Source organism: Ranitomeya variabilis, chromosome 7 (genome assembly GCF_051348905.1).
Source record: "Ranitomeya variabilis isolate aRanVar5 chromosome 7, aRanVar5.hap1, whole genome shotgun sequence".
Taxonomy (NCBI): Eukaryota; Metazoa; Chordata; class Amphibia; order Anura; family Dendrobatidae; genus Ranitomeya; species Ranitomeya variabilis.
The window spans coordinates 71,442,966-71,463,410 of record NC_135238.1 but is presented as its reverse complement, the minus strand read 5'-3'; the positions used below and the strand labels follow the sequence as shown (position 1 = coordinate 71,463,410).

Genomic DNA, 20,445 nt, shown 5'->3' with positions numbered 1-20,445 from the left:
GAGGCCGCCAGGCGACGGGCACAGTATCGACATAGATGTCATAATGGTTGCCATGGTGACGATGATGTCATAAAGGTTGCCTCGACCAATCAGCGACGGGCACAGTCTGCCGCGAATTCTGGAATCATCATTGTCCATATACTACGGGGACATGCATATTCTAGAATACCCGATGCATTAGAATCGGGCCACAGTCTAGTATATAGTATATACCTGTATGTAATCTCCTCCTGTATATAGTATATACCTGTGTGTCATCTCACCTATATATAGTATATATCTGTGTGTCATCTCCTCCTGTATATAGTATATACCTGTATGTCATCTCCTCCTATACATAGCATATACCTGTATGTCATCTCCTCCTGTATATACTATATACCTGTAGGTAATCTGCTCCTGTATATAGTATATACCTGTGTGTCATCTCCTCCTGTATATAGTATATACCTGTATGTCATCTCCCCTGTATGTAGTATATACCAGTGTGTCATCTCCCCTGTATATAGTATATATGTGTGTGTCATCTCCTCCTGTATATAGTATATACCTGTGTGTCATCTCTCCTGTATATAGTATATATCTGTGTGTCATCTCCTCCTGTATATAGTATATACCTGTGTGTCATCTCCCCTGTAAATAGTATATATCTGTATGTCATCTCCTCCTGTATTAGAACTCGTTCACACGTTATTTGGTCAGTATTTTTACCTCAGTATTTGTAAGCTAAATTGGCAGCCTGATAAATCCCCAGCCAACAGTAAGCCCACCCCCTGGAAGTATATATTAGCTCACACATACACATAATAGACAGGTCATGTGACTGACAGCTGCCGGATTCCTATATGGTACATTTGTTGCTCTTGTAGTTTGTCTGTTCATTAATCAGATTTTTATTTTTGAAGGATAATACCAGACTTGTGTGTGTTTTAGGGCGAGTTTCGTGTGTCAAGTTGTGTGTGTTGAGTTGCGTGTGGCGACATGCATGTAGCGACTTTTGTGAGATGAGTTTTGTGTGGCGACATGCGTGTAGCAACTTTTTGTGTGTCGAGTTGCATGTGACAGGGTAGTGTAGCAAGTTGTGTGCAGCAAGTTTTGCGCATGGCGAGTTTTGTGCATGGCGAGTTTTATGTGTGGTGCCTTTTGAGTATGTGCAAGTTTTGTGTGAGGCAACTTTTGCATGTGTTGCAACTTTTGTGCATGTGGCAATTTTTCTGCGTGTGCAAGTTTTGCATGTGGCGAGTTTTCCATGAGGTGAGTTTTGCACGTGTGGCGAGTTTTGCATGTGGAGAGTTTTGCGCGTGGCGAGTTTTGAGCGGCAACTTTTGTGTTTCGACTTTTATGTGGCGAGGTTGGTGTATGTGTGGTGAAATGTGCGCTGAGGGTGGTATATGTGTTCGAGCACGTGGTAGTGTGTGGCGCCTTTTGTGTGTGTGTTCATATCCCCGTGGTGGTGTGGTGATTATCCCATGTCGGGGCCCCACCTTAGCAACTGTACAGTATATACTCTTTGGCGCCATCGCTCTCATTCTTTAAGTCCCCCTTGTTCACATCTGGCAGCTGTTAATTTGCCTCAAACACTTTTCCTTTCATTTTTTCCCCATTATGTAGATAGGGGCAAAATTGTTTGGTGAATTGGAAAGCATGGGGTTAAAATTTCACCTCACAGCATAGCTTTGACACTCTCGGGGTCCAGACGTGTGACTGTGCAAAATTTTGTGCCTGTAGCTGCGACGCCTCCAACACTTTTCCTTTCACTTTTTCCCCATTATGTAGATAGGGGCAAAATTGTTTGGTGAATTGGAATGTGCGGGGTTAAAATTTCACCTCACAACATAGCCTATGACGCTCTCGGGGTCCAGACGTGTGACTGTGCAAAATTTTGTGGCTGTAGCTGCGACGGTTCAGATGCCAATCCCGGACATACACACATACACATATACACACATTCAGCTTTATATATTAGATGTACCCTATGAATAAACCTTTCTCCTCTTCTGGCAGTAAATGTACTCTTGTGAGTTACCAACGAGGAACACCAGAAGTTAATATTACAACTAGATAAAATGCAGAACGTTGGTCATGAGTTTCAGTAGGCTGTGAACATGCCTTGGGCACCATGGGGTACTGTTGCATTTTAATGGGGTGATCACTGGCATCTGGAGATCCAGACAACTGAGAAATCACTATATAATGTGATTTAACTTGTTCCAAAAAAATATTTGTGCTGTCTGTTCACGAGTGTTATATGAACATATTTATATATACAGTCCTGAGCATTGTACAATTGTGGAAAAGTTGCTAAAAAGTAGAGAGCTTTCAAAACATGATCAATCTAAATTGAATCAATGTTTGGTGTGACCACCCTAGGCCTTCAAAATAGCATCGATTCCACTGGGTGCACTTTCAAACAGTTTTTGAAGGACTTCGGCATGGAGGTTCTTCCAAACATCTTGGAGAACTAACCACAGATCTTCTGCAGATGTAGGTTCGCTCAAAACATTTTGACTTATCCAAAACAGACTGGATGATATTGAGATCAAGGCTGATACTTATCCATCATGCAATATGATTGTTACGACTGTGACCACAGGCGCGGCCGAGCCGACGCCTCCACGTCGCCATACCATGACGACATCGGCGAGCGTCCCAGGTGGGGATGGAATGTGGACCCTTTGGACCACATAGAGTAACTTCGTCCTACCCAGACTAGGGAAGGGCAGTGAGCAGGGTCTGTGGCAGCTGAGCAGATGGCAATGTGTAGAACTAGATTACACCGCACAACTTCAGGTATGAAGAAACAAAGTTTACTTAAATGAAAACACAGTACATAAACAAAACAATGAGTCAGGAACCCAATTCCACATATCAAGGAAGGGTACACGTCACAGGATAACAGGTGATGGCAGGAGGACATCACAGGTTTATGCAGTCCAGGGTTATCTGGCACGGACATACTAGGACAGCCTTTCTCTCAGGCCTCAGGAGCAGCACAGGCTCAGCAGGAGAACATTAGACACCAATCTCAGACAGACTTCAGATGATGGCAGGGGTCATCATGGGTTGATGCAGTCCAGGGTCATCTGGCATGGGCATACTAGGATGGTCTCTCTCAGATCTCAGGCGTAGCACAGACTCAGCAGGAGAACATCAGACACCGATCCCGGATAGACATCATCACAGGGAGGACCCCAGGGAATCGGTGGAACATCATGTCACAGGCTAGACATCAGAACACAGGCTAGACATCAGGACTCAGATAGGGCATCAGGACATCCGGACTCAGCCAGAGAATCAGGTCTCAGACACAGCATCAGGACACAGGAGAGACATCTGGAAGACTGGCGTGGCAGCCAAAGGCATCAGAAAGACATTTGGGACACAGGCATGGCAGCCCAGGTCATCAGTTACATCAGGACATCAGGGATACCGGATAGACATCTGGGACACTGGCATGACAGCCCAGGTCATTGGCTGGGACACGGATGGCACAGGACCAGGCAGCGGTGGTCATCTGGTTCCTAGCTAACACCGTCAGGCTCCGGGCATTGGACCTAGGAAGGAAGTCAAGCAGGATGGGGCAAGCACAGCAGGACTGGACCTGGGCCAGAAGTAGCACCGCATAGCAGGCTGAGCACAGCTTAGTAAAAGCTCAGCAAGAACACCAGACTCCATCTTTAAAAGATGAGGCCAGATGGTTCACAGTCACTGGGTATGGGGTGCCAGACACAAAAGGACTTCAGAAACATAACACAGAGGACATAGTTCAAACAGGGTCAGGTACTGGATACGCAGCCTCCAGGATAGGCGGATCTGGTTACTCTGCCCCCAGAACAGGTGGAAAAACAGACACAAAAGGATCTGGGTACTCTGCCCCCAGAGCAGGTGGGATCTGGGTACTCTGCTCCCAGAACAGGTGGAAAAATAAGATAATAACGGATCTGGGTACTCTGCCCCCAGAACAGGTGGAAAACAGGTATCGGCTCTCACAGAACAGACTGCAGACAGAACAGGAGCTGGAAACTTAACACACAAAACAAGACTCAGAAACACAATGCAATGCTCTGGCAATGCCCAACAGGAAAGATATGGTTTATATAGGAGCTGCCCCTCAGCGATAGGATGAGGAAAGCAACACAGGTGCACACACAAACCCTAATCAAAGCAGGGTAGGTGTGGCCGCGTGCACCCTAAGCACAAACAGAAACCATTACAGCACAGACAGCACAGGGACTGTGGCTTAGGGCACCTGGCAGTGACTGCTAGCCTGAACACACGTGGAAAATCATGCACCAGCTGCAGAGGACCTTCCAACCTGCGGATAGCTTCCACAGCGGCAGCCAGGGACCGCACATGCAGGTGGTCATGCAGCAGGGCAAAGACATTACAGCACATGTACAGCTACGCAGCGGCACAGGGAACTGAGCCGCATCCATACAGGTAACAGACTACAGTATCCCTGCAAAGTAGGGGGAGAGGAGCAAAGGGTTAAAGCAGAGACATGCAGAGTGACGCCAAAGAAACAAGGTATAAACCCACCGGCGTTACGATGATCAAAAAGGCATCATCTTGGCTCTTAATTTATTCTGCAGCAGGGCAATTACCCCAAACATACAAACAATGTCATTAAAACTGTCTTCAGCATAAAGAACAAAGTCCTAAAAGTGATGATATGGCCCCACAGAGCCCTGATCTCAACATCATCAAGTCTGTTTGGGATTACATGAAGAAACAGAAGGACTTGCAGACGCGACATCAACAGAACATTGTACTGTTTTAGCGTGAAAAGGCCTGGGGATTTAGCACTTACAACAACAATAAGAAGATGTGATGAGGACCACATGGTATACGATGAGGAGCAGAGAAGACAGAAAGGTGAGCATTAAGGCGTAAAAGTACTTTTCTTTTTACTTTTGATGGCCCTTTATGGTTAAGCAAAATGACAGCCAACTGGCCACTAGTTTTGCTGAATCTGAGTGTAAGTGCCTGCCAAAAAAATCTGCAAATGCGGATTTTTGTAATATTTCAGTAGAATTCAATTCCACTGGAATAAATTCTCTAATCTATAATGGATACACATGCCAGGAAGCTCACGTTGTAGTTTCTGTGTTGATAATAATGCCAAAGGACTTTTTGAATGCTGTATATAATAAGTTGACAGAATGTTAGTCACTTTTGTGCTATATGTGTCACAGCACTTACCGACCCAGATTTGTAACTTTACCTGGTCTTCTACTTTTTGATTGATTTGCTGTGGTTTCTATTCTCTTCAACTTTCATTAACATAGCTCACAGTTGATCCTTGATTATTTAGATATGAAGAAATTTCACAACCTTTTTTGTTACAATGGATGCCATGCTCATATTCAATGAGCTTTTTAGAGTGATCCATTCTTTTAAAAACTTTGTAAAGTCTGACTGCATGGAAGGGGGGTTCATTTTATATACTTGTGCCAAAGGAACCAAATGAAAAACCTGACTCAATTGAGGTGTATATCAATACATTTGTCCATGGAATTTCTGTTTTGTATATTTATTTGAAGCGCAGTCTAAGGAATTTCTATACAATCCATCAAAACCTTGAAATCTTTATTTCTTAAAAAAATAAAGCATGCAACATTGAAATATGTGCTGATCAAGGCTAGCTCTGTTCCACAATCTACCCTATAGTTCAACAATATCAAGAACACAAAATATAGGTTTATTTAATTAAACTAGTAACATTTTGATGATTTTTTTTAAAGAGTACATAAAAGTAACCTTTATTATAATCTATATACATGACTGCCAAGAAAGTAAGAACAAAGAGAGACCAAAGATTAGACCTTACAATCAAAAATGCATTCTGTGTTTTCGAATATATTATTTTCCTGATGAGGTGCAAAACTGTAAACAACGATGGTGGATTTAATGAAACATACTGTACAATTCTTAAAAAATATATCTAAAAATGGAATTTAAGTGCTATTGATTAAAGCTTGAAGATCATTGAAAATGTGAACCACATAGAATAAACTCTATTGGGATATATTGAAGAGTAATATAAGTTATGGCATTCTGGTCTTTAAGCTAAACTGGAACAAATCAACCTATTTCAACAAATTGTCCTTTCTTTAATGTAGTCCTCAGTGAATTTTCCTCATTTGGCTTAAAGTGGTATTTACTTAAAACAATTGATCTCTTTAATAAAGCTAATGCTCTTGGCTATACAGGGGAACCATTTGCACTCAATACTGTGACTACTAATGGTATAGCCAAGAATTTGTTCACTCTTTGGAGTATCATGCACATTTATCTGAGCTAGTTAAAACTAACATCCATTGCAGTTAAACTCTTGAACTCTTGGGTTAATGGGCAAAATAGACCATGGTGGATCAATGACCTTCTGATTACCTAATTTTCACAGGCGACAAAGGTAATCAGTATTATAAACCTAGACTACTTTACTAAGGGGATAGAGAAAGAAGATTAATCATAAACGTACAAAAAAGTTATCTTTACATAAAGATGTTCACATAAAGCTAAAACGTATAAAAGTTAAAACATGCATGTAAAATATTGTGCAAAGTAATTTCTCACTTAAAATATTACATTTGCTTAATATACCAGGCAACAAAAATAAAAAGAGCTTGTTTAATATAGCTTGTATGACAAATCCTTAAAGAAGCAGTCACATTTTTGTCTTTTATAACTCCACCCCTTCCTAATTGTTTTTCACACTCATTATATACAGTGTATTCATTTACATGTATTTCATCCTCATATTTTCTTCTCTTCATCCTCAATCTTGACTCATACTGTATTATCACGCTGTGCTCTGCAAAAAATCCCATATTGCATCAGTACAGCATGACATGACCAGCTATATTCAGTACCATCTCTGTCAGCTGGAAGGACACTATATTCTCTTTCATGAGCTAATAGATTATCAGTATACATCTGGTGAACTGAACTATGATCTCCTAGATTATAACTGTGCTAAAGGCACTGTGCAGTCATCATCATGATCATTGATATGAGTTTCGGCAATGTCTTTAACCTGTGGAAAACTTCAGTGGTTTAATTCATACAATTTAATCATACAGGCATATATAGTGATTGTAATTGCAACCCTCTTTAGATGATGTAAAGTTATTTAATTTTCAGGTGGTCACCATGTGAACACATGCCCTAACTAAACAGGAATACTTCAAAAAATGTCCAGATAGAAAAAGGTCAAATAGAAAGGTAACAGTAGCAGAATTTTATAAACATATATAGTACATAAGCAAAAAAAAAACCCAGAGTTTTTTTTCAATGTGCATATAGATATTACATAGAATGCAGAGCAGGTTCGTCCTGGCCCCATACACATATACACAAGGTAGGCAGAGTAGAATAAGCTAGCCAGCATAAGTACATGTGGGGGTTGCCTGGTTGCTAGGGAATCCCCACATGTACTTATGCTGGCTAACAGATGTAAATCATTCAACTGAAAAACTAAATCTCCAAGCACTAAAAAATACTCGGAGGACCCCCGAGCATGCTCGAGAAATCTCGAGTAACGAGTATATTCGCTCATCACTATCAAATACCTAATATCTGTTTAGTAGATATATCATGTGATTCCTAACTCCTCATGATTTAGTCCACGGTGGTAGTTAGGACTGATTGGAAATTTTTCCCATCAGGCTTGGACAAAGAATGCCATCCTACATTCGAAATGCGTTGCTTTTCTGCTTTTTTGTTTTCCCACTTAGTTTTTAGAACGGCATTTTGAAATGATTGAATAAACTTGGAATTTTTGATCCAGAAGATGGAACATTTTCCCATTTTACTCCATTTACTTGTGTCTAGTCAGAACATGGTTCCTTGTGCTGCATACTTGACACCATTATTGGAAAGCTAGGTTCCTCTCCTTTTCCATTTTTTGCTTTCATTACTTTTTTTTCATGTAGCTGTTTTTATGACATTCCTAGTTATCATCTGCAGAACTAAAGTCCTCTGCATAACGTGATGGCACTGCTGAGTCCTCAGTATCCATGAGTTTCTCTCACGCTCCCTACTGATTGGCAGCTGTCTTTCTATTCAAAGAATGAAAAGTAGGAAAAGTAGCTGCCAAACAGCAGTGAGCCAGGAGAATGAGCCGCCGTTCATGAACACTAGGAACCCAGAGCTGCAGATAACTCAGGGCTTTATCAAAGTGGCTACAAGTATAGTTCTAAACCAGGGCCCCTGTCATTACATTGTGTAGCCCTCAAACAGGGTGTATAAATTTACTGCCAGATTCCCTTTAACCCCAGATTACATTTACACCAAAGTCAGTCTCCCTCTCTTTCATGTTGTCTCCAGCGCTGAGCCAAAATCGTTCCTGAGACATGTCAGCTGTTTAAACAGCTGTCATATGTTCATAATAGCAGAGGGTGGAATCGCGATCCACCCGCGGCTATTAATCTCTGACAGTGGCATTTAACAAGAACTTCTGCCAATCGCGCCGGAAATACGCACCCCGGTTGACCCCCATCATGTGATCGCTGGTCACCGGTGTGTTGCTATGACAATCGGAGGTCACCTGGAGATCTCTATGGTTGTCAGTGCCAGCTTACTCTGAGCGCCACCCAGTGGCCGGCGCTCATAGCAAGTGAGTAATTCTGCTATATATAGGCGATCTGATCATTGCCTCTATGCAGCAGAGCTGATCAAGTTGTGCCAGCTTCTAGCCTCCCATGGAGGCTATTGAAGCATGCCAAAAGTAAAAAAAAATGTTTTTAGAAATATTACAAAAATAAAAAAATATAAAAGTTCAAATCACTCCCCAAGATCACGAAAAATGGAGATGCTACGGGTATCGGAAAATGGCACAATTTTTTTTTACCAAAGTTTGGAATTTTTTTTCACCTCTTAGATAAAAAATAATCTAGACATATTTGATGTCTATGAACTCGTAATGACCTGGAGAATCATAATGGCAGGTCAGTTTTAGCATTTAGTGAACCTAGCAAAAAAGACAAACAAAAAACAAGTGTGGGATTGCACTTTTTTGCAATTTCACCACACTTGGAATTTTTTTCCCGTTTTCTAATACATAACATTGTAAAACCAATGGTGTCATAAAAAAGTTATGGCTCTGAGAAGAAGAGGAGCGAAAAACTAAAAAGCAAAACTGAAAAAGCTCTGGGGGTTAAGGGGTTAATAATGTCCCAATCTTTCAATCATTTGACTGCAAAATAGCTTCTTTACTGTGCTAAAACCTATGTTGGCCCACATTATCAAGATTTTCAAAACTGACTTTCAGCTACAAAATACACATGTGCTTTACTACAACCTATAATATTAACAAATGGGAAAATATTTAAATAAAGCCATTTGCCTTTCCTTCCATGTGAGTTCTGTCGCAAGATGAAAATATTTTTTGAATTGTGCTGCAAACATATTAGGCTTGTATTAAATCATTATTTGTAAAAGTTCAAAGAGACTGCAAACTTTTAAGAGTTAATTCATATTGTATAAAAATGTGAAACCCACAACCGAAAAATTGTATTTTCTGTCTACAGCACAATGATAAATTCATTGACTTTGTCTCTAGGGCAGTCAAAGCAGCAAAAGCAATTTTAAAAATCAATACATCTGCCGAAAATGGCTGTACGTGAATCAGATTGCAAAATATAGTCCATGCAAACATAAAACAGTCCTATTTTCCATTTTTTGTGTGGAAATATTAGAGAAAAATTATTATTTAAATTGATAGCAGAAGTGCTGTTAAATGCTTCTGATCTAAACTAGATGTGATAGATGGATAGATAATAGATAGATAGATAGTAGATAGTTAAATAGATAGATAGATAGATAGATAGATAGATAGATAGATAGACAGATAAATAGATAGATAGCTCTGATATGCCTAAAAAAAAGCCAAATAGATACAAAATATGTTTTTTTTTTACCATTTTGCTGCTTGACAAAGGCTCAATTGTTTATTAGCTGAAATGTTGCCTTTTTCCACATGGGCCAATTAATCACTACATTTTTACATCTGAGCTTTTTGGAGTGCTTCCTACCTTTTCTAATTTTCTGTTAGCTAGGTAAATAAATACATAGATAATTTACTAACCAAATACAATGTGTACAACCTAAGAAATGCTTTCAAACCTACACAGAATGGTATTGAAATCTTGAATTACCTTGAAAAAGTTAAATAGCCCTCATCAAAAAATGATTCAGTTAAATCAAATATTTTAGTAATCAAAGAGTTTCTAAAATGATATCCTTTTCCTCTCAGTACCTAATGATAGGAATGGGAGTGATAGGAATATATATGCATATTCTATGAAACATGCACAACTCAATGTAATGTATTCTTTTTAAGGGAAAATGTTTCTTTGTAAATGTGAAATAAATGCCAAAGTTACAAAAAAGGTAAAAAATAATGTCTCCAAAAGACAGCCCCATTCCATATTTCCTATGAGGGTGAATGAATATCATAGATGGTAGATCACCTGCTCGGGAACCAATGGAGAAGCCACTAACAAAGATTGCCTCCTATTTTGGTGGACCCTACCGATCCACGCATTCCGATCCACGCATTCCAAAGTCGTTTGTTTTTTCAAACCATTTTACTAGGGTTGAGCGACTTTTATTTTTATAGGATCGGGTCGGGTTTCACAAAACCCGACTTTCTCAAAAGTCGGGTCGAGTGAAATCGGCCGATCCTATAAAAAAGTCGGGGTCGGGGTCGGCCGAAACGCGAAACCCAATGCAGTGCAATGGGATACTATGGTTCTTAGGGTCTGAAGGAGAGGAAACTCTCCTTCAGGCCCTGGGATCCATATTTACGTGTAAAATAAAGAATTAAAATAGAAAAAATTGATATACTCACCCTCTGACGCACCCTGGTAGTAACCGGCATCTTCCGTTCCTAAAAATGGCGCTTGAAAGACCTTTCGAATGCTTCATGGCTTGTGATTGGTCGCGGCGGCCCACGTGACCGCTGAGCGACCAATCACAAGCCGGTGATGTAATTCTCAGGTCTTGTTCTGGTTCTCAGGTACATGAGAATTACGTCACGGCTTGTGATTGGTCGCTGAGCGGTCACGTGGGCCGCCGCGACCAATCACAAAGCCGTGACATCATCGGAAGGTCCTTCACGCGTTCATTCTTAAGAAGGAAGGCTGCCGGAAAGAAGCAGGGCGCGTACGAGGGTGAGTATATACCTAATAGGAATATACTCACCCTCGGCTTCTTTCCGGCAACCTTCCTTCTTAAGAATGAACGTGTGAAGGACCTTCCGATGACGTCACGGCTTTGTGATTGGTCGCGGCGGCCCACGTGACCGCTCAGCGACCAATCACAAGCCGTGACATAATTCTCATGTACCTGAGAACCAGAACAGGACCTGAGAATTACGTCACCGGCTTGTGATTGGTCGCTCAGCGGTCACGTGGGCCGCCGCGACCAATCACAAGCCATGAAGCATTCGAAAGGTCTTTCAAGCACCATTTTTAGGAACAGAAGATGCCGGTTACCAGCGGCGATGTCCAGGCTGCGTCGGAGAGGTGAGCATATCAATATTTTTTATTTTAATTCTTTATTTTACACTTAAATGTGGATTCTGATACCGATTTCCGATATCGCAAACATATCAGAACTCGGTATCGGAATCCCGATACCAGATTCAGAAGATCGCCGACCTCATGGCTGACCCCACACAGGGGTCGGGTCGGGTTTCATGAAACCCGACTTTGCCAAAAGTCGGCGACTTCTGAAAATGGTCGACCCGTTTCGCTCAACCCTACATTTTACTGCTAGCCTTAACTTTTTTTCATTTCTAAAGCTGGATCTGATGATTACCAGGCCAGCGTCAACCTAATAAGTGCATGACTTGGACGGAGGGTAAACGATGACTTTGGCATTGACACAGAAGATGACTCTATGCTGCTGCTGTCTCAGTTGGGCTACCTGATAGGTCGCATGCAACCACATTCACTGGCATTACATGGTGATGTTGTGGTAGCATTGAATAATCTTAGGTAGAGTTGAGTGAATTTGTTCGGATTCGGCCGCCGAATCTGAATTTGCCATATTTGTGCCATATTGGTACCCTATTCATGCCGAATTTATGTTTGTTGATCAGTTCCGAACATATTCGGCAATATCTACTCCTATTGATTCTAATGACATTCAGCTGTATTCGATGACTATTTCAAAAACAATATTTGGAACCGAATCTGAACAAATTCGCTCAACTCTAATCTTAGGCCACGCGACCTGTATAGTGGACAAACTCACATTGTAGCCCAACCTTACTGAGGCACTCTTTACTGTGAGATCAAAGAGTAATATATCACCGAAATATAACAAAAGTGCTAACGTGACTGTATCCAATTGGTTAAAATTAGGCAACTAAAAGTTTGTGTAAACTGATTTTTATTAGATAACTTTATACCAAATTCATATTTTTGGTTTTCTGTTCCATCATAAGAAAAAAATAAATAAATAGGCAAATATTGATCTATTGCATGATGGACACCAAACAGATCCTACTAATTTTACGAATATTAAATCACTTTTCAACGTGATTCAGGAATTGGAGGAAAATACTGTGATGCTTGCTATGCTAGATTTTCTGTTTTTTTATAGGCCTCTAAGAGAATCTAGCCTATGACGCTTATCACCCAAGAGGCAATATATTTCTTATCTTAAAACTACAAAAACATTATACCTTCCCCCCCCAAAAAACAGGATCAATCTATCAGTATACTTGAGCAAGATGATTCCCATCTAATGGATAAATAGGCAGGAGTTGTTGACCTCGGTGTAATTCAGTGCAAGCAATTCCAGAAGAAAAGATAGTAGACAAGGTATTAAGATATTTAACTTGTATCTTGCCACTGAGTTGTGCTACCATGGCAGTTACAGATTTCTTTCCGCCTGAGCGCACATAGCAAAGGAATAAAATTGGTTGCCAGGGTCTGTTGCTCAAAAATATTACTTGTTTTTGCTGCATGTTTTTTACTCCCTAAATGACTGGATTGACTGAAATATTGATAAAACAGATGCTTTCACATTGTCACTATGTTCTCTTGAACTGATATTGCTTTTGGAAAGACAAGTGATACTGCATAATATTTTGCTTTGTTCTGCTTGCTTGTAGCTAATAGGCAGCTAGAATACAATTTGGATGTCAGTATACCTTAAATATTACATTTCAATCTGTCCATAGGACATCGTTATTTCTCTATCTTGAAGTTAGGCTTGCAAAGAGGTTATTTTTATTTGTGATAGTCCAAAGCACATGACTTGAACATTATTTTATCAGTATATATGTATGTTTTATCAGTATTAGTTGCAAAAAAAGTTACATATATTATTGATCTACCTAAAGGTATTTTCTACGGAATAAACATTTTTTTAGATAGATGCATAACAAATTGCCTTTATTTTTTTTATTCCATGTTGACACAATGGAATTACCTGCTCAGCCAGTCACTGACCACAATGGTGACCCACCTCAGCCAGTAATTAGAGAATTGACATTTCAGACATTTTTGAGACAGATCCAGAATTTAATGATCAACAGGGCCAAGAAAGTGTTGAAACAGAAGTAGGATGAGGGTGAACTTTTCTTCTTAGTCCTTTTTAAAATAATGTGTCTGCCAATGGAATTTCTGGTTTGGCGTCTTACCTTAATGTTACAAGGCTTTTTTAAAGGGTCAATATTGACTTTTTGGATTGCTACATGCAATAGGTGGTGCCAGAGATCAAGTCCTCCTGTTTCTGAAGAGGCTATTTGCATATTTCAATTTCTATAAGAGCATTACATGGCCTATAAGTCTCCTTACACATGCTTGTCACTCTCCGCAAGGAGAAATTTTCCCTCTTAGACTTTTGAAAATAATGTTAATTCTCTGGGCAACCTCTTTATTTTTCTATTCATTATGTGACTCTCATGATACGGCAACAAAAAGTCTTTCTGAAACTTTCAGTTGTGACAAATAGTTTCTTTGGCCCCAAACTCAACTATTTCTCTTTATGTGACTCCATAATTAAAAGAAGTCTGTCAGCACAAAATCATTGCTCAAACCAAGCACAGGCTCGCGATGCACCCTTGGCATAACCAAAGAGTTCAGTACACCTTTCCACATACTTATATTGCATCCATCTCTGCACCCTCTTCTGTAAGTAACAACTCCAGCATTACAGAAGCTATAACTGGAAAATGAGGGAAAACAAGAAGATAAAGTGTGCTAAATTTGTGTTAAGCTTCAACAATCTTTTGCTGACAGACACCATTTAAATTTTTGAAATATATTTCTTATGCTGCAAAGAAACATCCTATGGACAGTTCCTATACTAAGGCTCTCAAAAAAATGAGGAATTATGATAAAATACAATAGAAGATAATTTACTTAAAGTAATCATGTAAACGCTGCCAGCTAATTAATCTTATTGTTTTCAGAAAAAAAGGAAACAATGGGATGTGTTAATTAACTTTGTCATAAATGATTTCCCAATAACTAACAACTGTTCTTTTTTTTGTTCTCTCCTTCTCTGCTGTCACAATAAGATTTTTTTTACAATATCTATAATGACGATGCGCATACGTTACATGTATCTTGTCACACAAGAATAAAGCATGCAATCCGGGACAAAAAAAAGAATGTGTGCAGGTTATTGTCATTGTAAGACATGATCATTAATTTTATAAGTGTCATTATCATTACTACTCAATAGGTATCACTTTCTAATAATAAGTATTGTAACTCGCTTGAATTAATGTCGAACAGCCAATTAGCAGCTTTTATTATAAAGCTCCCAATTAGGCCATGTCCATCAAATCCAAACACATTCTGCATCCGATACATATAAACCACATTCATATATTCTTGAAAAATATCTGTTGCGCCTTGGCATCGCAACTAGACTTGCGCAAATTTTTCAAAATTCTGTCCCGATTAAGATTATGTTCGGAATCGGTCGCTGAATCTGAATTGCAATATTTGTGATCTATTGTTACCGTTCTCTTGCCAAATTTATATTTGATGATCGGTACCGAATATATTCATTCATTTCTACTCCCCTTGACTCCATTGACGTTCAGCTGTGTTCGGCGAATATTGCAAAAGCTATATTCGCCGAACACAGCCGAATAGTGATGAGCGCATGTACTCGTTGCTCGGGTTTTCCCGAGCACACTCAGGTGGTCGCTGAGTATTTATGACTGCTCGGAGATTAAGTTTTCATTGCTTCAGCAGCATGATTTACAACTTGTAGCTAGCTTGATTACATGTGGGGATTACCTAGCAACCAGGCAACCCCCACATGTACTCAGCCTGGCCAATAGCTGTAAATCATTCAGCTGCCCTGATGAAAACGAAATCTCCGAACACTAACAAATACTCTGAGGTCGGGAAAATCCGAGCAACGAGTACACTCGCTCATCACTACAGCCGAACATCATTGGAGTCAATGGGAGTAGAAATGACAGAATATGTTGAGAACCGATCATCAAACATACATTCGGCACAACTAAGGTAACCATATAGGCAAAATATTTAATGGTGTCCAAACTTAGTACAACAATGCAAATATTTCGGTCAAATCATGACCTTTGTCAGTGTACCAGCTGCACAGATGTATCACTAGTATTCTGGGAAAAAGTTTGAATGTCAGGAATGTCCTGAGGCTTAAATGGAATAAAAACAATTTATTCAAATGCTCTGTATTTAACTGCAGTAGGCCGGTGTATCAGGAGTATGCAGGTATCTCCTCTGTCGTGGTATCCACCATTGGTCAAGAGGTGGATGACAAAGATCATGGTTTGACCGAAAAGTTTGCATTGTTGTACTAAGTTTGGACCCCATTAAATATTTTGCCTACACATCCGTTGAGTGCCAAGTTTCATTCTACTACAATTTAGGATCTGGGACCCTACTTTGAGCATCAACCTAAGGTTGTGCCACGTCATTTATCTATACTAAGGTAACAATATGGCAAGAATATGGCAAAGTCAGATTCGGCGACCGATTCTGAACATATTCACTCAACTCTAATAGCAACGTAAAATACTATCTCCATGCACAATAATCCCACAATGAATAGCCCCACTAAACGATGATGTAGCTAATCGCTGTGCAAGATCCACTGTACATTAATGCTACTCTTACCTCTGTACCCTCTATTGTTTCACACCAAGACAGATTCAGGTTGGTAATTGATGGCACATAAAGTAATTAATTATTTTTTCTCGTAGCAAAAACCTCCACCAGTAATAGCTCTGTATTTATTATAGCAGACAGTGTCAAACACATGGAAAAGGGCAGCTATGCTTTCTTTATCATATGCACTATTCCCCTGCGGCTTTCTTCTATCCATTATACCGTGCCGCTCCTTTGCTGAGACGGCAATAAGGTGCAGCTGCTGGATCAGCTATAGAGACATCACTAAGTAACAGAAGAGCCCTCTGAGATCCAAGGAGGGCTTTCTATGTAATGTATTGTAATACTTTGTATGGAAGGACATCTCACGAGCTGCACATTTATCAAAAATAACAATCCGCTACTAAAAATATACAAAAACAATTAGGGACTTAACAAAAACAGAAACCAAAAAAAATAAGTTCTATCAATCTCTCCGTAAAGGACTATGACAGTGCTGGCATAATATTCAGTGAAGAATTGTGTCACTGTGATCCAAAATCAATTAGGAAGATGTAGTTTAGGTTTGACATTTGTAAATGTAAGCTTATATTAATAATTTGCATTTGGCAAACTTAGGTAAAAAAAAAAGTACAGAGACTGAACATCCAACTCAAGAATGTTAATGTACCCTTTATGCAGACGCTCATGTCTGGATGCCATTTACCACTGAGAAATAGTGCTGATTTACAGCTATTGTACACAAGGCTAAAAAAAAGACCTTTGACGTCAATCAGCCATTAACCCCTTCCCGACCCATGACGCCACGTAGGCGTCATGAAAACCCGTGCCAATCCGACCCATGACGCCTATGTGGCGTCATGGAATGATCGCGTCCCTGCAGATCGGGTGAAGGGGTTAACTCCTATTTTACCCGATCTGCAGGGAGAGGGGGAGTGGTACTTCAGCCCAGGGGGGGTGGCGTCACCCCCCCGTGGCTACGATCGCTCTGATTGGCTGTTGAAAGTGAAACTGCCAATCAGAGCGATTTGTAATATTTCACCTAAAAAAATGGTGAAATATTACAATCCAGCCATGGCCGATGCTGCAATATCATCGGCCATGGCTGGAAATACTGAAGTACCCCCCCCCCACGCCCACCGATCGCCCCCCCCGTCCTCTGTTATGGGGTCCGGTCCCCTCCGTCCGCCTGCCGGCTCCCCCGTCCTCCTGTCCGCTCCCTCCTTGCCCAGACCCACCCCCCCTGTGCTCCGTTCCCCCCCCCCGTGCTCCGATCCACCCCCCCACCACCCCTTCATACTTACCGATCCTCCCGGTGTCCGTCCGTCTCCTCGCTGGGCGCCGCCATGTTGGAAAATGGCGGGCGCATGCTCAGTGCGCCCGCCGAATCTGCCAGTCGGCAGATTCCTTACAGGTACATTTTGATCGCTGTGGTAGGTTCTATCACAGCGATCAAAATAAAAAAATAATAAATAACCCCCCCCCCTTTATCACCCCCATAGGGACAATAATAAAATAAAGAATTTTTTTTTTTTTTTTTTTCCCTCTAGGGTTAGGATTAGAACTAGGGTTAGAACTAGGGGTAGGGTTAGGGGTAGGGTTAGGGTTACGGGTAGGGTAATTAGGGGTAGGGTTATGGCATGTGCGCACAGAGCGGATCGGCCGTGGATCCGCAGCGGATCGGCCGCGGATCCGCAGCGGATCGGCAGCGGATCCGCAGCGGATCGGCCGCGGATCCGCAGCGGATTGGCAGCGGATCCGCAGCGGATTGGCAGCGGATCCGCAGCGGATGGGCCGCGGATCGGCAGCGGATCCGCAGCGGATCGGCAGCGGATCCGCAGCGGATCGGCCGCGGATCGGCAGCGGATTGGCAGCGGATCCGCAGCGGATCGGCCGCGGATCCGCAGCGGATCGGCAGCGGATTGGCAGCGGATCCGCAGCGGATCGGCCGCGGATCCGCAGCGGATCGGCAGCGGATCGGCAGCGGATCCGCAGCGGATTGGCAGCGGATCCGCAGCGGATGGGCCGCGGATCGGCAGCGGATCCGCAGCAGATTGGCAGCGGATCCGCAGCGGATTGGCAGCGGATCCGCAGCGGATTGGCAGCGGATCCGCAGCGGATTGGCCGCGGATCCGCAGCGGATTGGCCGCGGATCCGCAGCGGATTGGCCGCGGATCCGCAGCGGATTGGCCGCTGCGAATTCGAAGCAGTTTTCCATCAGGTTTACAGTACCATGTACACCTAAGGAAAACCAAATCCGCTGTGCCCATGGTGCGGAAAATTCCGTGCAGAAACGCTGCGTTGTATTTTCCGCAGCATGTCAATTCTTTGTGCGGATTCCGCAACGTTTTACACCTGTTCCTCAATAGGAATCCGCAGGTGAAATCCGCACAAAAAAACACTGGAAATCTGCTGTAAATCCGCAGGTAAAACGCAGTGCCTTTTACCTGCAGATTTTTCAAAAATCGTGCGGAAAAATCTCACACGAATTCGCAACGTGGGCACATAGCCTTAGGGTTAGGGTTGGAATTAGAGTTAGGGTTGGAATTAGGGCTAGGGTTTGAAATAGGGTTAAGATTAGGCTTGTGGTTAGGGTTACGGATAGGGTTAGGGGTGTGTTGGGGTTACAGTTGTGGTTAGGGTTGGGATTAGGGCTACGGTTGGGATTAGGGTTAGGATTAGGGTTGGAATTAGGGTTACGGGTGTGTTGCGGTTAGGGTTGTGGTTAGGGGTGTGTTGGGGTTAGGTTTGTGATTAGGGTTATGGCTACAGTTGGGATTAGGATTAGGGGTGTGTTGGGGTTAGTGTTGAAGTTAGAATTGAGGGGTTTCCACTGTTTAGGCACATCAGGGGTCTCCAAACGCAACATGGCGCCACCATTGATTCCAGCCAATCTTGCATTCAAAAAGTCAAATGGTGCTCCCTCCCTTCCAAGCCCCGACGTGCGCCCAAACAGTGGTTTACCCCCACATTTGGGGTACCAGCGTACTCAGGACAAACTGGGCAACAACTGTTGGGGTCCAATTTCTCCTGTTACCCTTGCAAAAATAAAAAATTACTTGCTAAAACATAATTTTTGAGGAAAGAACAATTATTTTTTATTTTCACGGCTCTGCGTTATAAACTTCTGTGAAGCACTTGGGGGTTGAAAGTGCTCACCACACATCTAGATAAGTTCCTTCGGGGGTCTAGTTTCCAAAATGGGGTCACTTGTGGGGTGTTTCTACTGTTTAGGCACATCAGGGGCTCTGCAAATGCAATGTGACGCCCGCAGACCATTCCATCAAAGTCTGCATTTCAAATGTCACTACTTCCCTTCCGAGCCCTGACGTGCGCCCAAACAGTGGTTTACCCCCACATATGGGGTATCAGCATACTCACAACAAACTGGGCAACAAATATTGGGGTCCAAATTCTCCTGTTACCCTTGTGAAAATAAAAAATTGCTTGCTAAAACATCTTTTTTGAGGAAAGAAAAATGATTTTTTATTTTCACGGCTCTGCGTTGTAAACTTCTGTGAAGCACTTGGGGGTTGAACGTGCTCACCACACATCTAGATAAGTTCCTTCGGGGGTCTAGTTTCCAAAATGGGGTCACTTGTGGGGTGTTTCTACTGTTTAGGCACATCAGGGGCTCTGCAAATGCAATGTGACGCCCGCAGACCATTCCATCAAAGTCTGCATTTCAAATGTCACTACTTCCCTTCCGAGCCCTGACGTGCGCCCAAACAGTGGTTTACCCCCACATATGGGGTATCAGCATACTCACAACAAACTGGGCAACAAATATTGGGGTCCAAATTCTCCTGTTACCCTTGTGAAAATAAAAAATTGCTTGCTAAAACATCTTTTTTGAGGAAAGAAAAATGATTTTTTATTTTCACGGCTCTGCGTTGTAAACTTCTGTGAAGCACTTGGGGGTTGAACGTGCTCACCACACATCTAGATAAGTTCCTTGGGGCGTCTAGTTTCCAAAATGGGGTCACTTGTGGGGGGTTTCTACTGTTTAGGCATATCAGGGGCTCTGCAAACGTAACATGATGCCCGCAGACCATTCCATCAAAGTCTGCATTCCAAAACGTCACTACTTCCCTTCCGAGCCCCGGCATGTGCCCAAACAGTGGTTTACCCCCACATATGGGGTATCAGCGTACTCAGGAGAAACTGGTCAACAACTTTTGGGGTCCAATTTCTCCTGTTAGTCTTGCAAAAATAAAAAATTCTGGGCTAAAAAAATATTTTTGAGGAAAGGAAACACATTTATTATTTTCACGGCTCTGCGTTATAAACTTCTGTGAAGCATTTGGGGGTT

At 41.9% G+C, this 20,445-nt stretch overlaps 1 protein-coding gene across 14 annotated transcripts in view; it reads left to right on the top strand.

Moving 5' to 3' along the window:
• RBFOX1 (RNA binding fox-1 homolog 1) overlaps positions 1-20,445 on the top strand; it is a 957,869-nt gene that overhangs the window by 434,927 nt on the left and 502,497 nt on the right. The window lies entirely within an intron of this gene.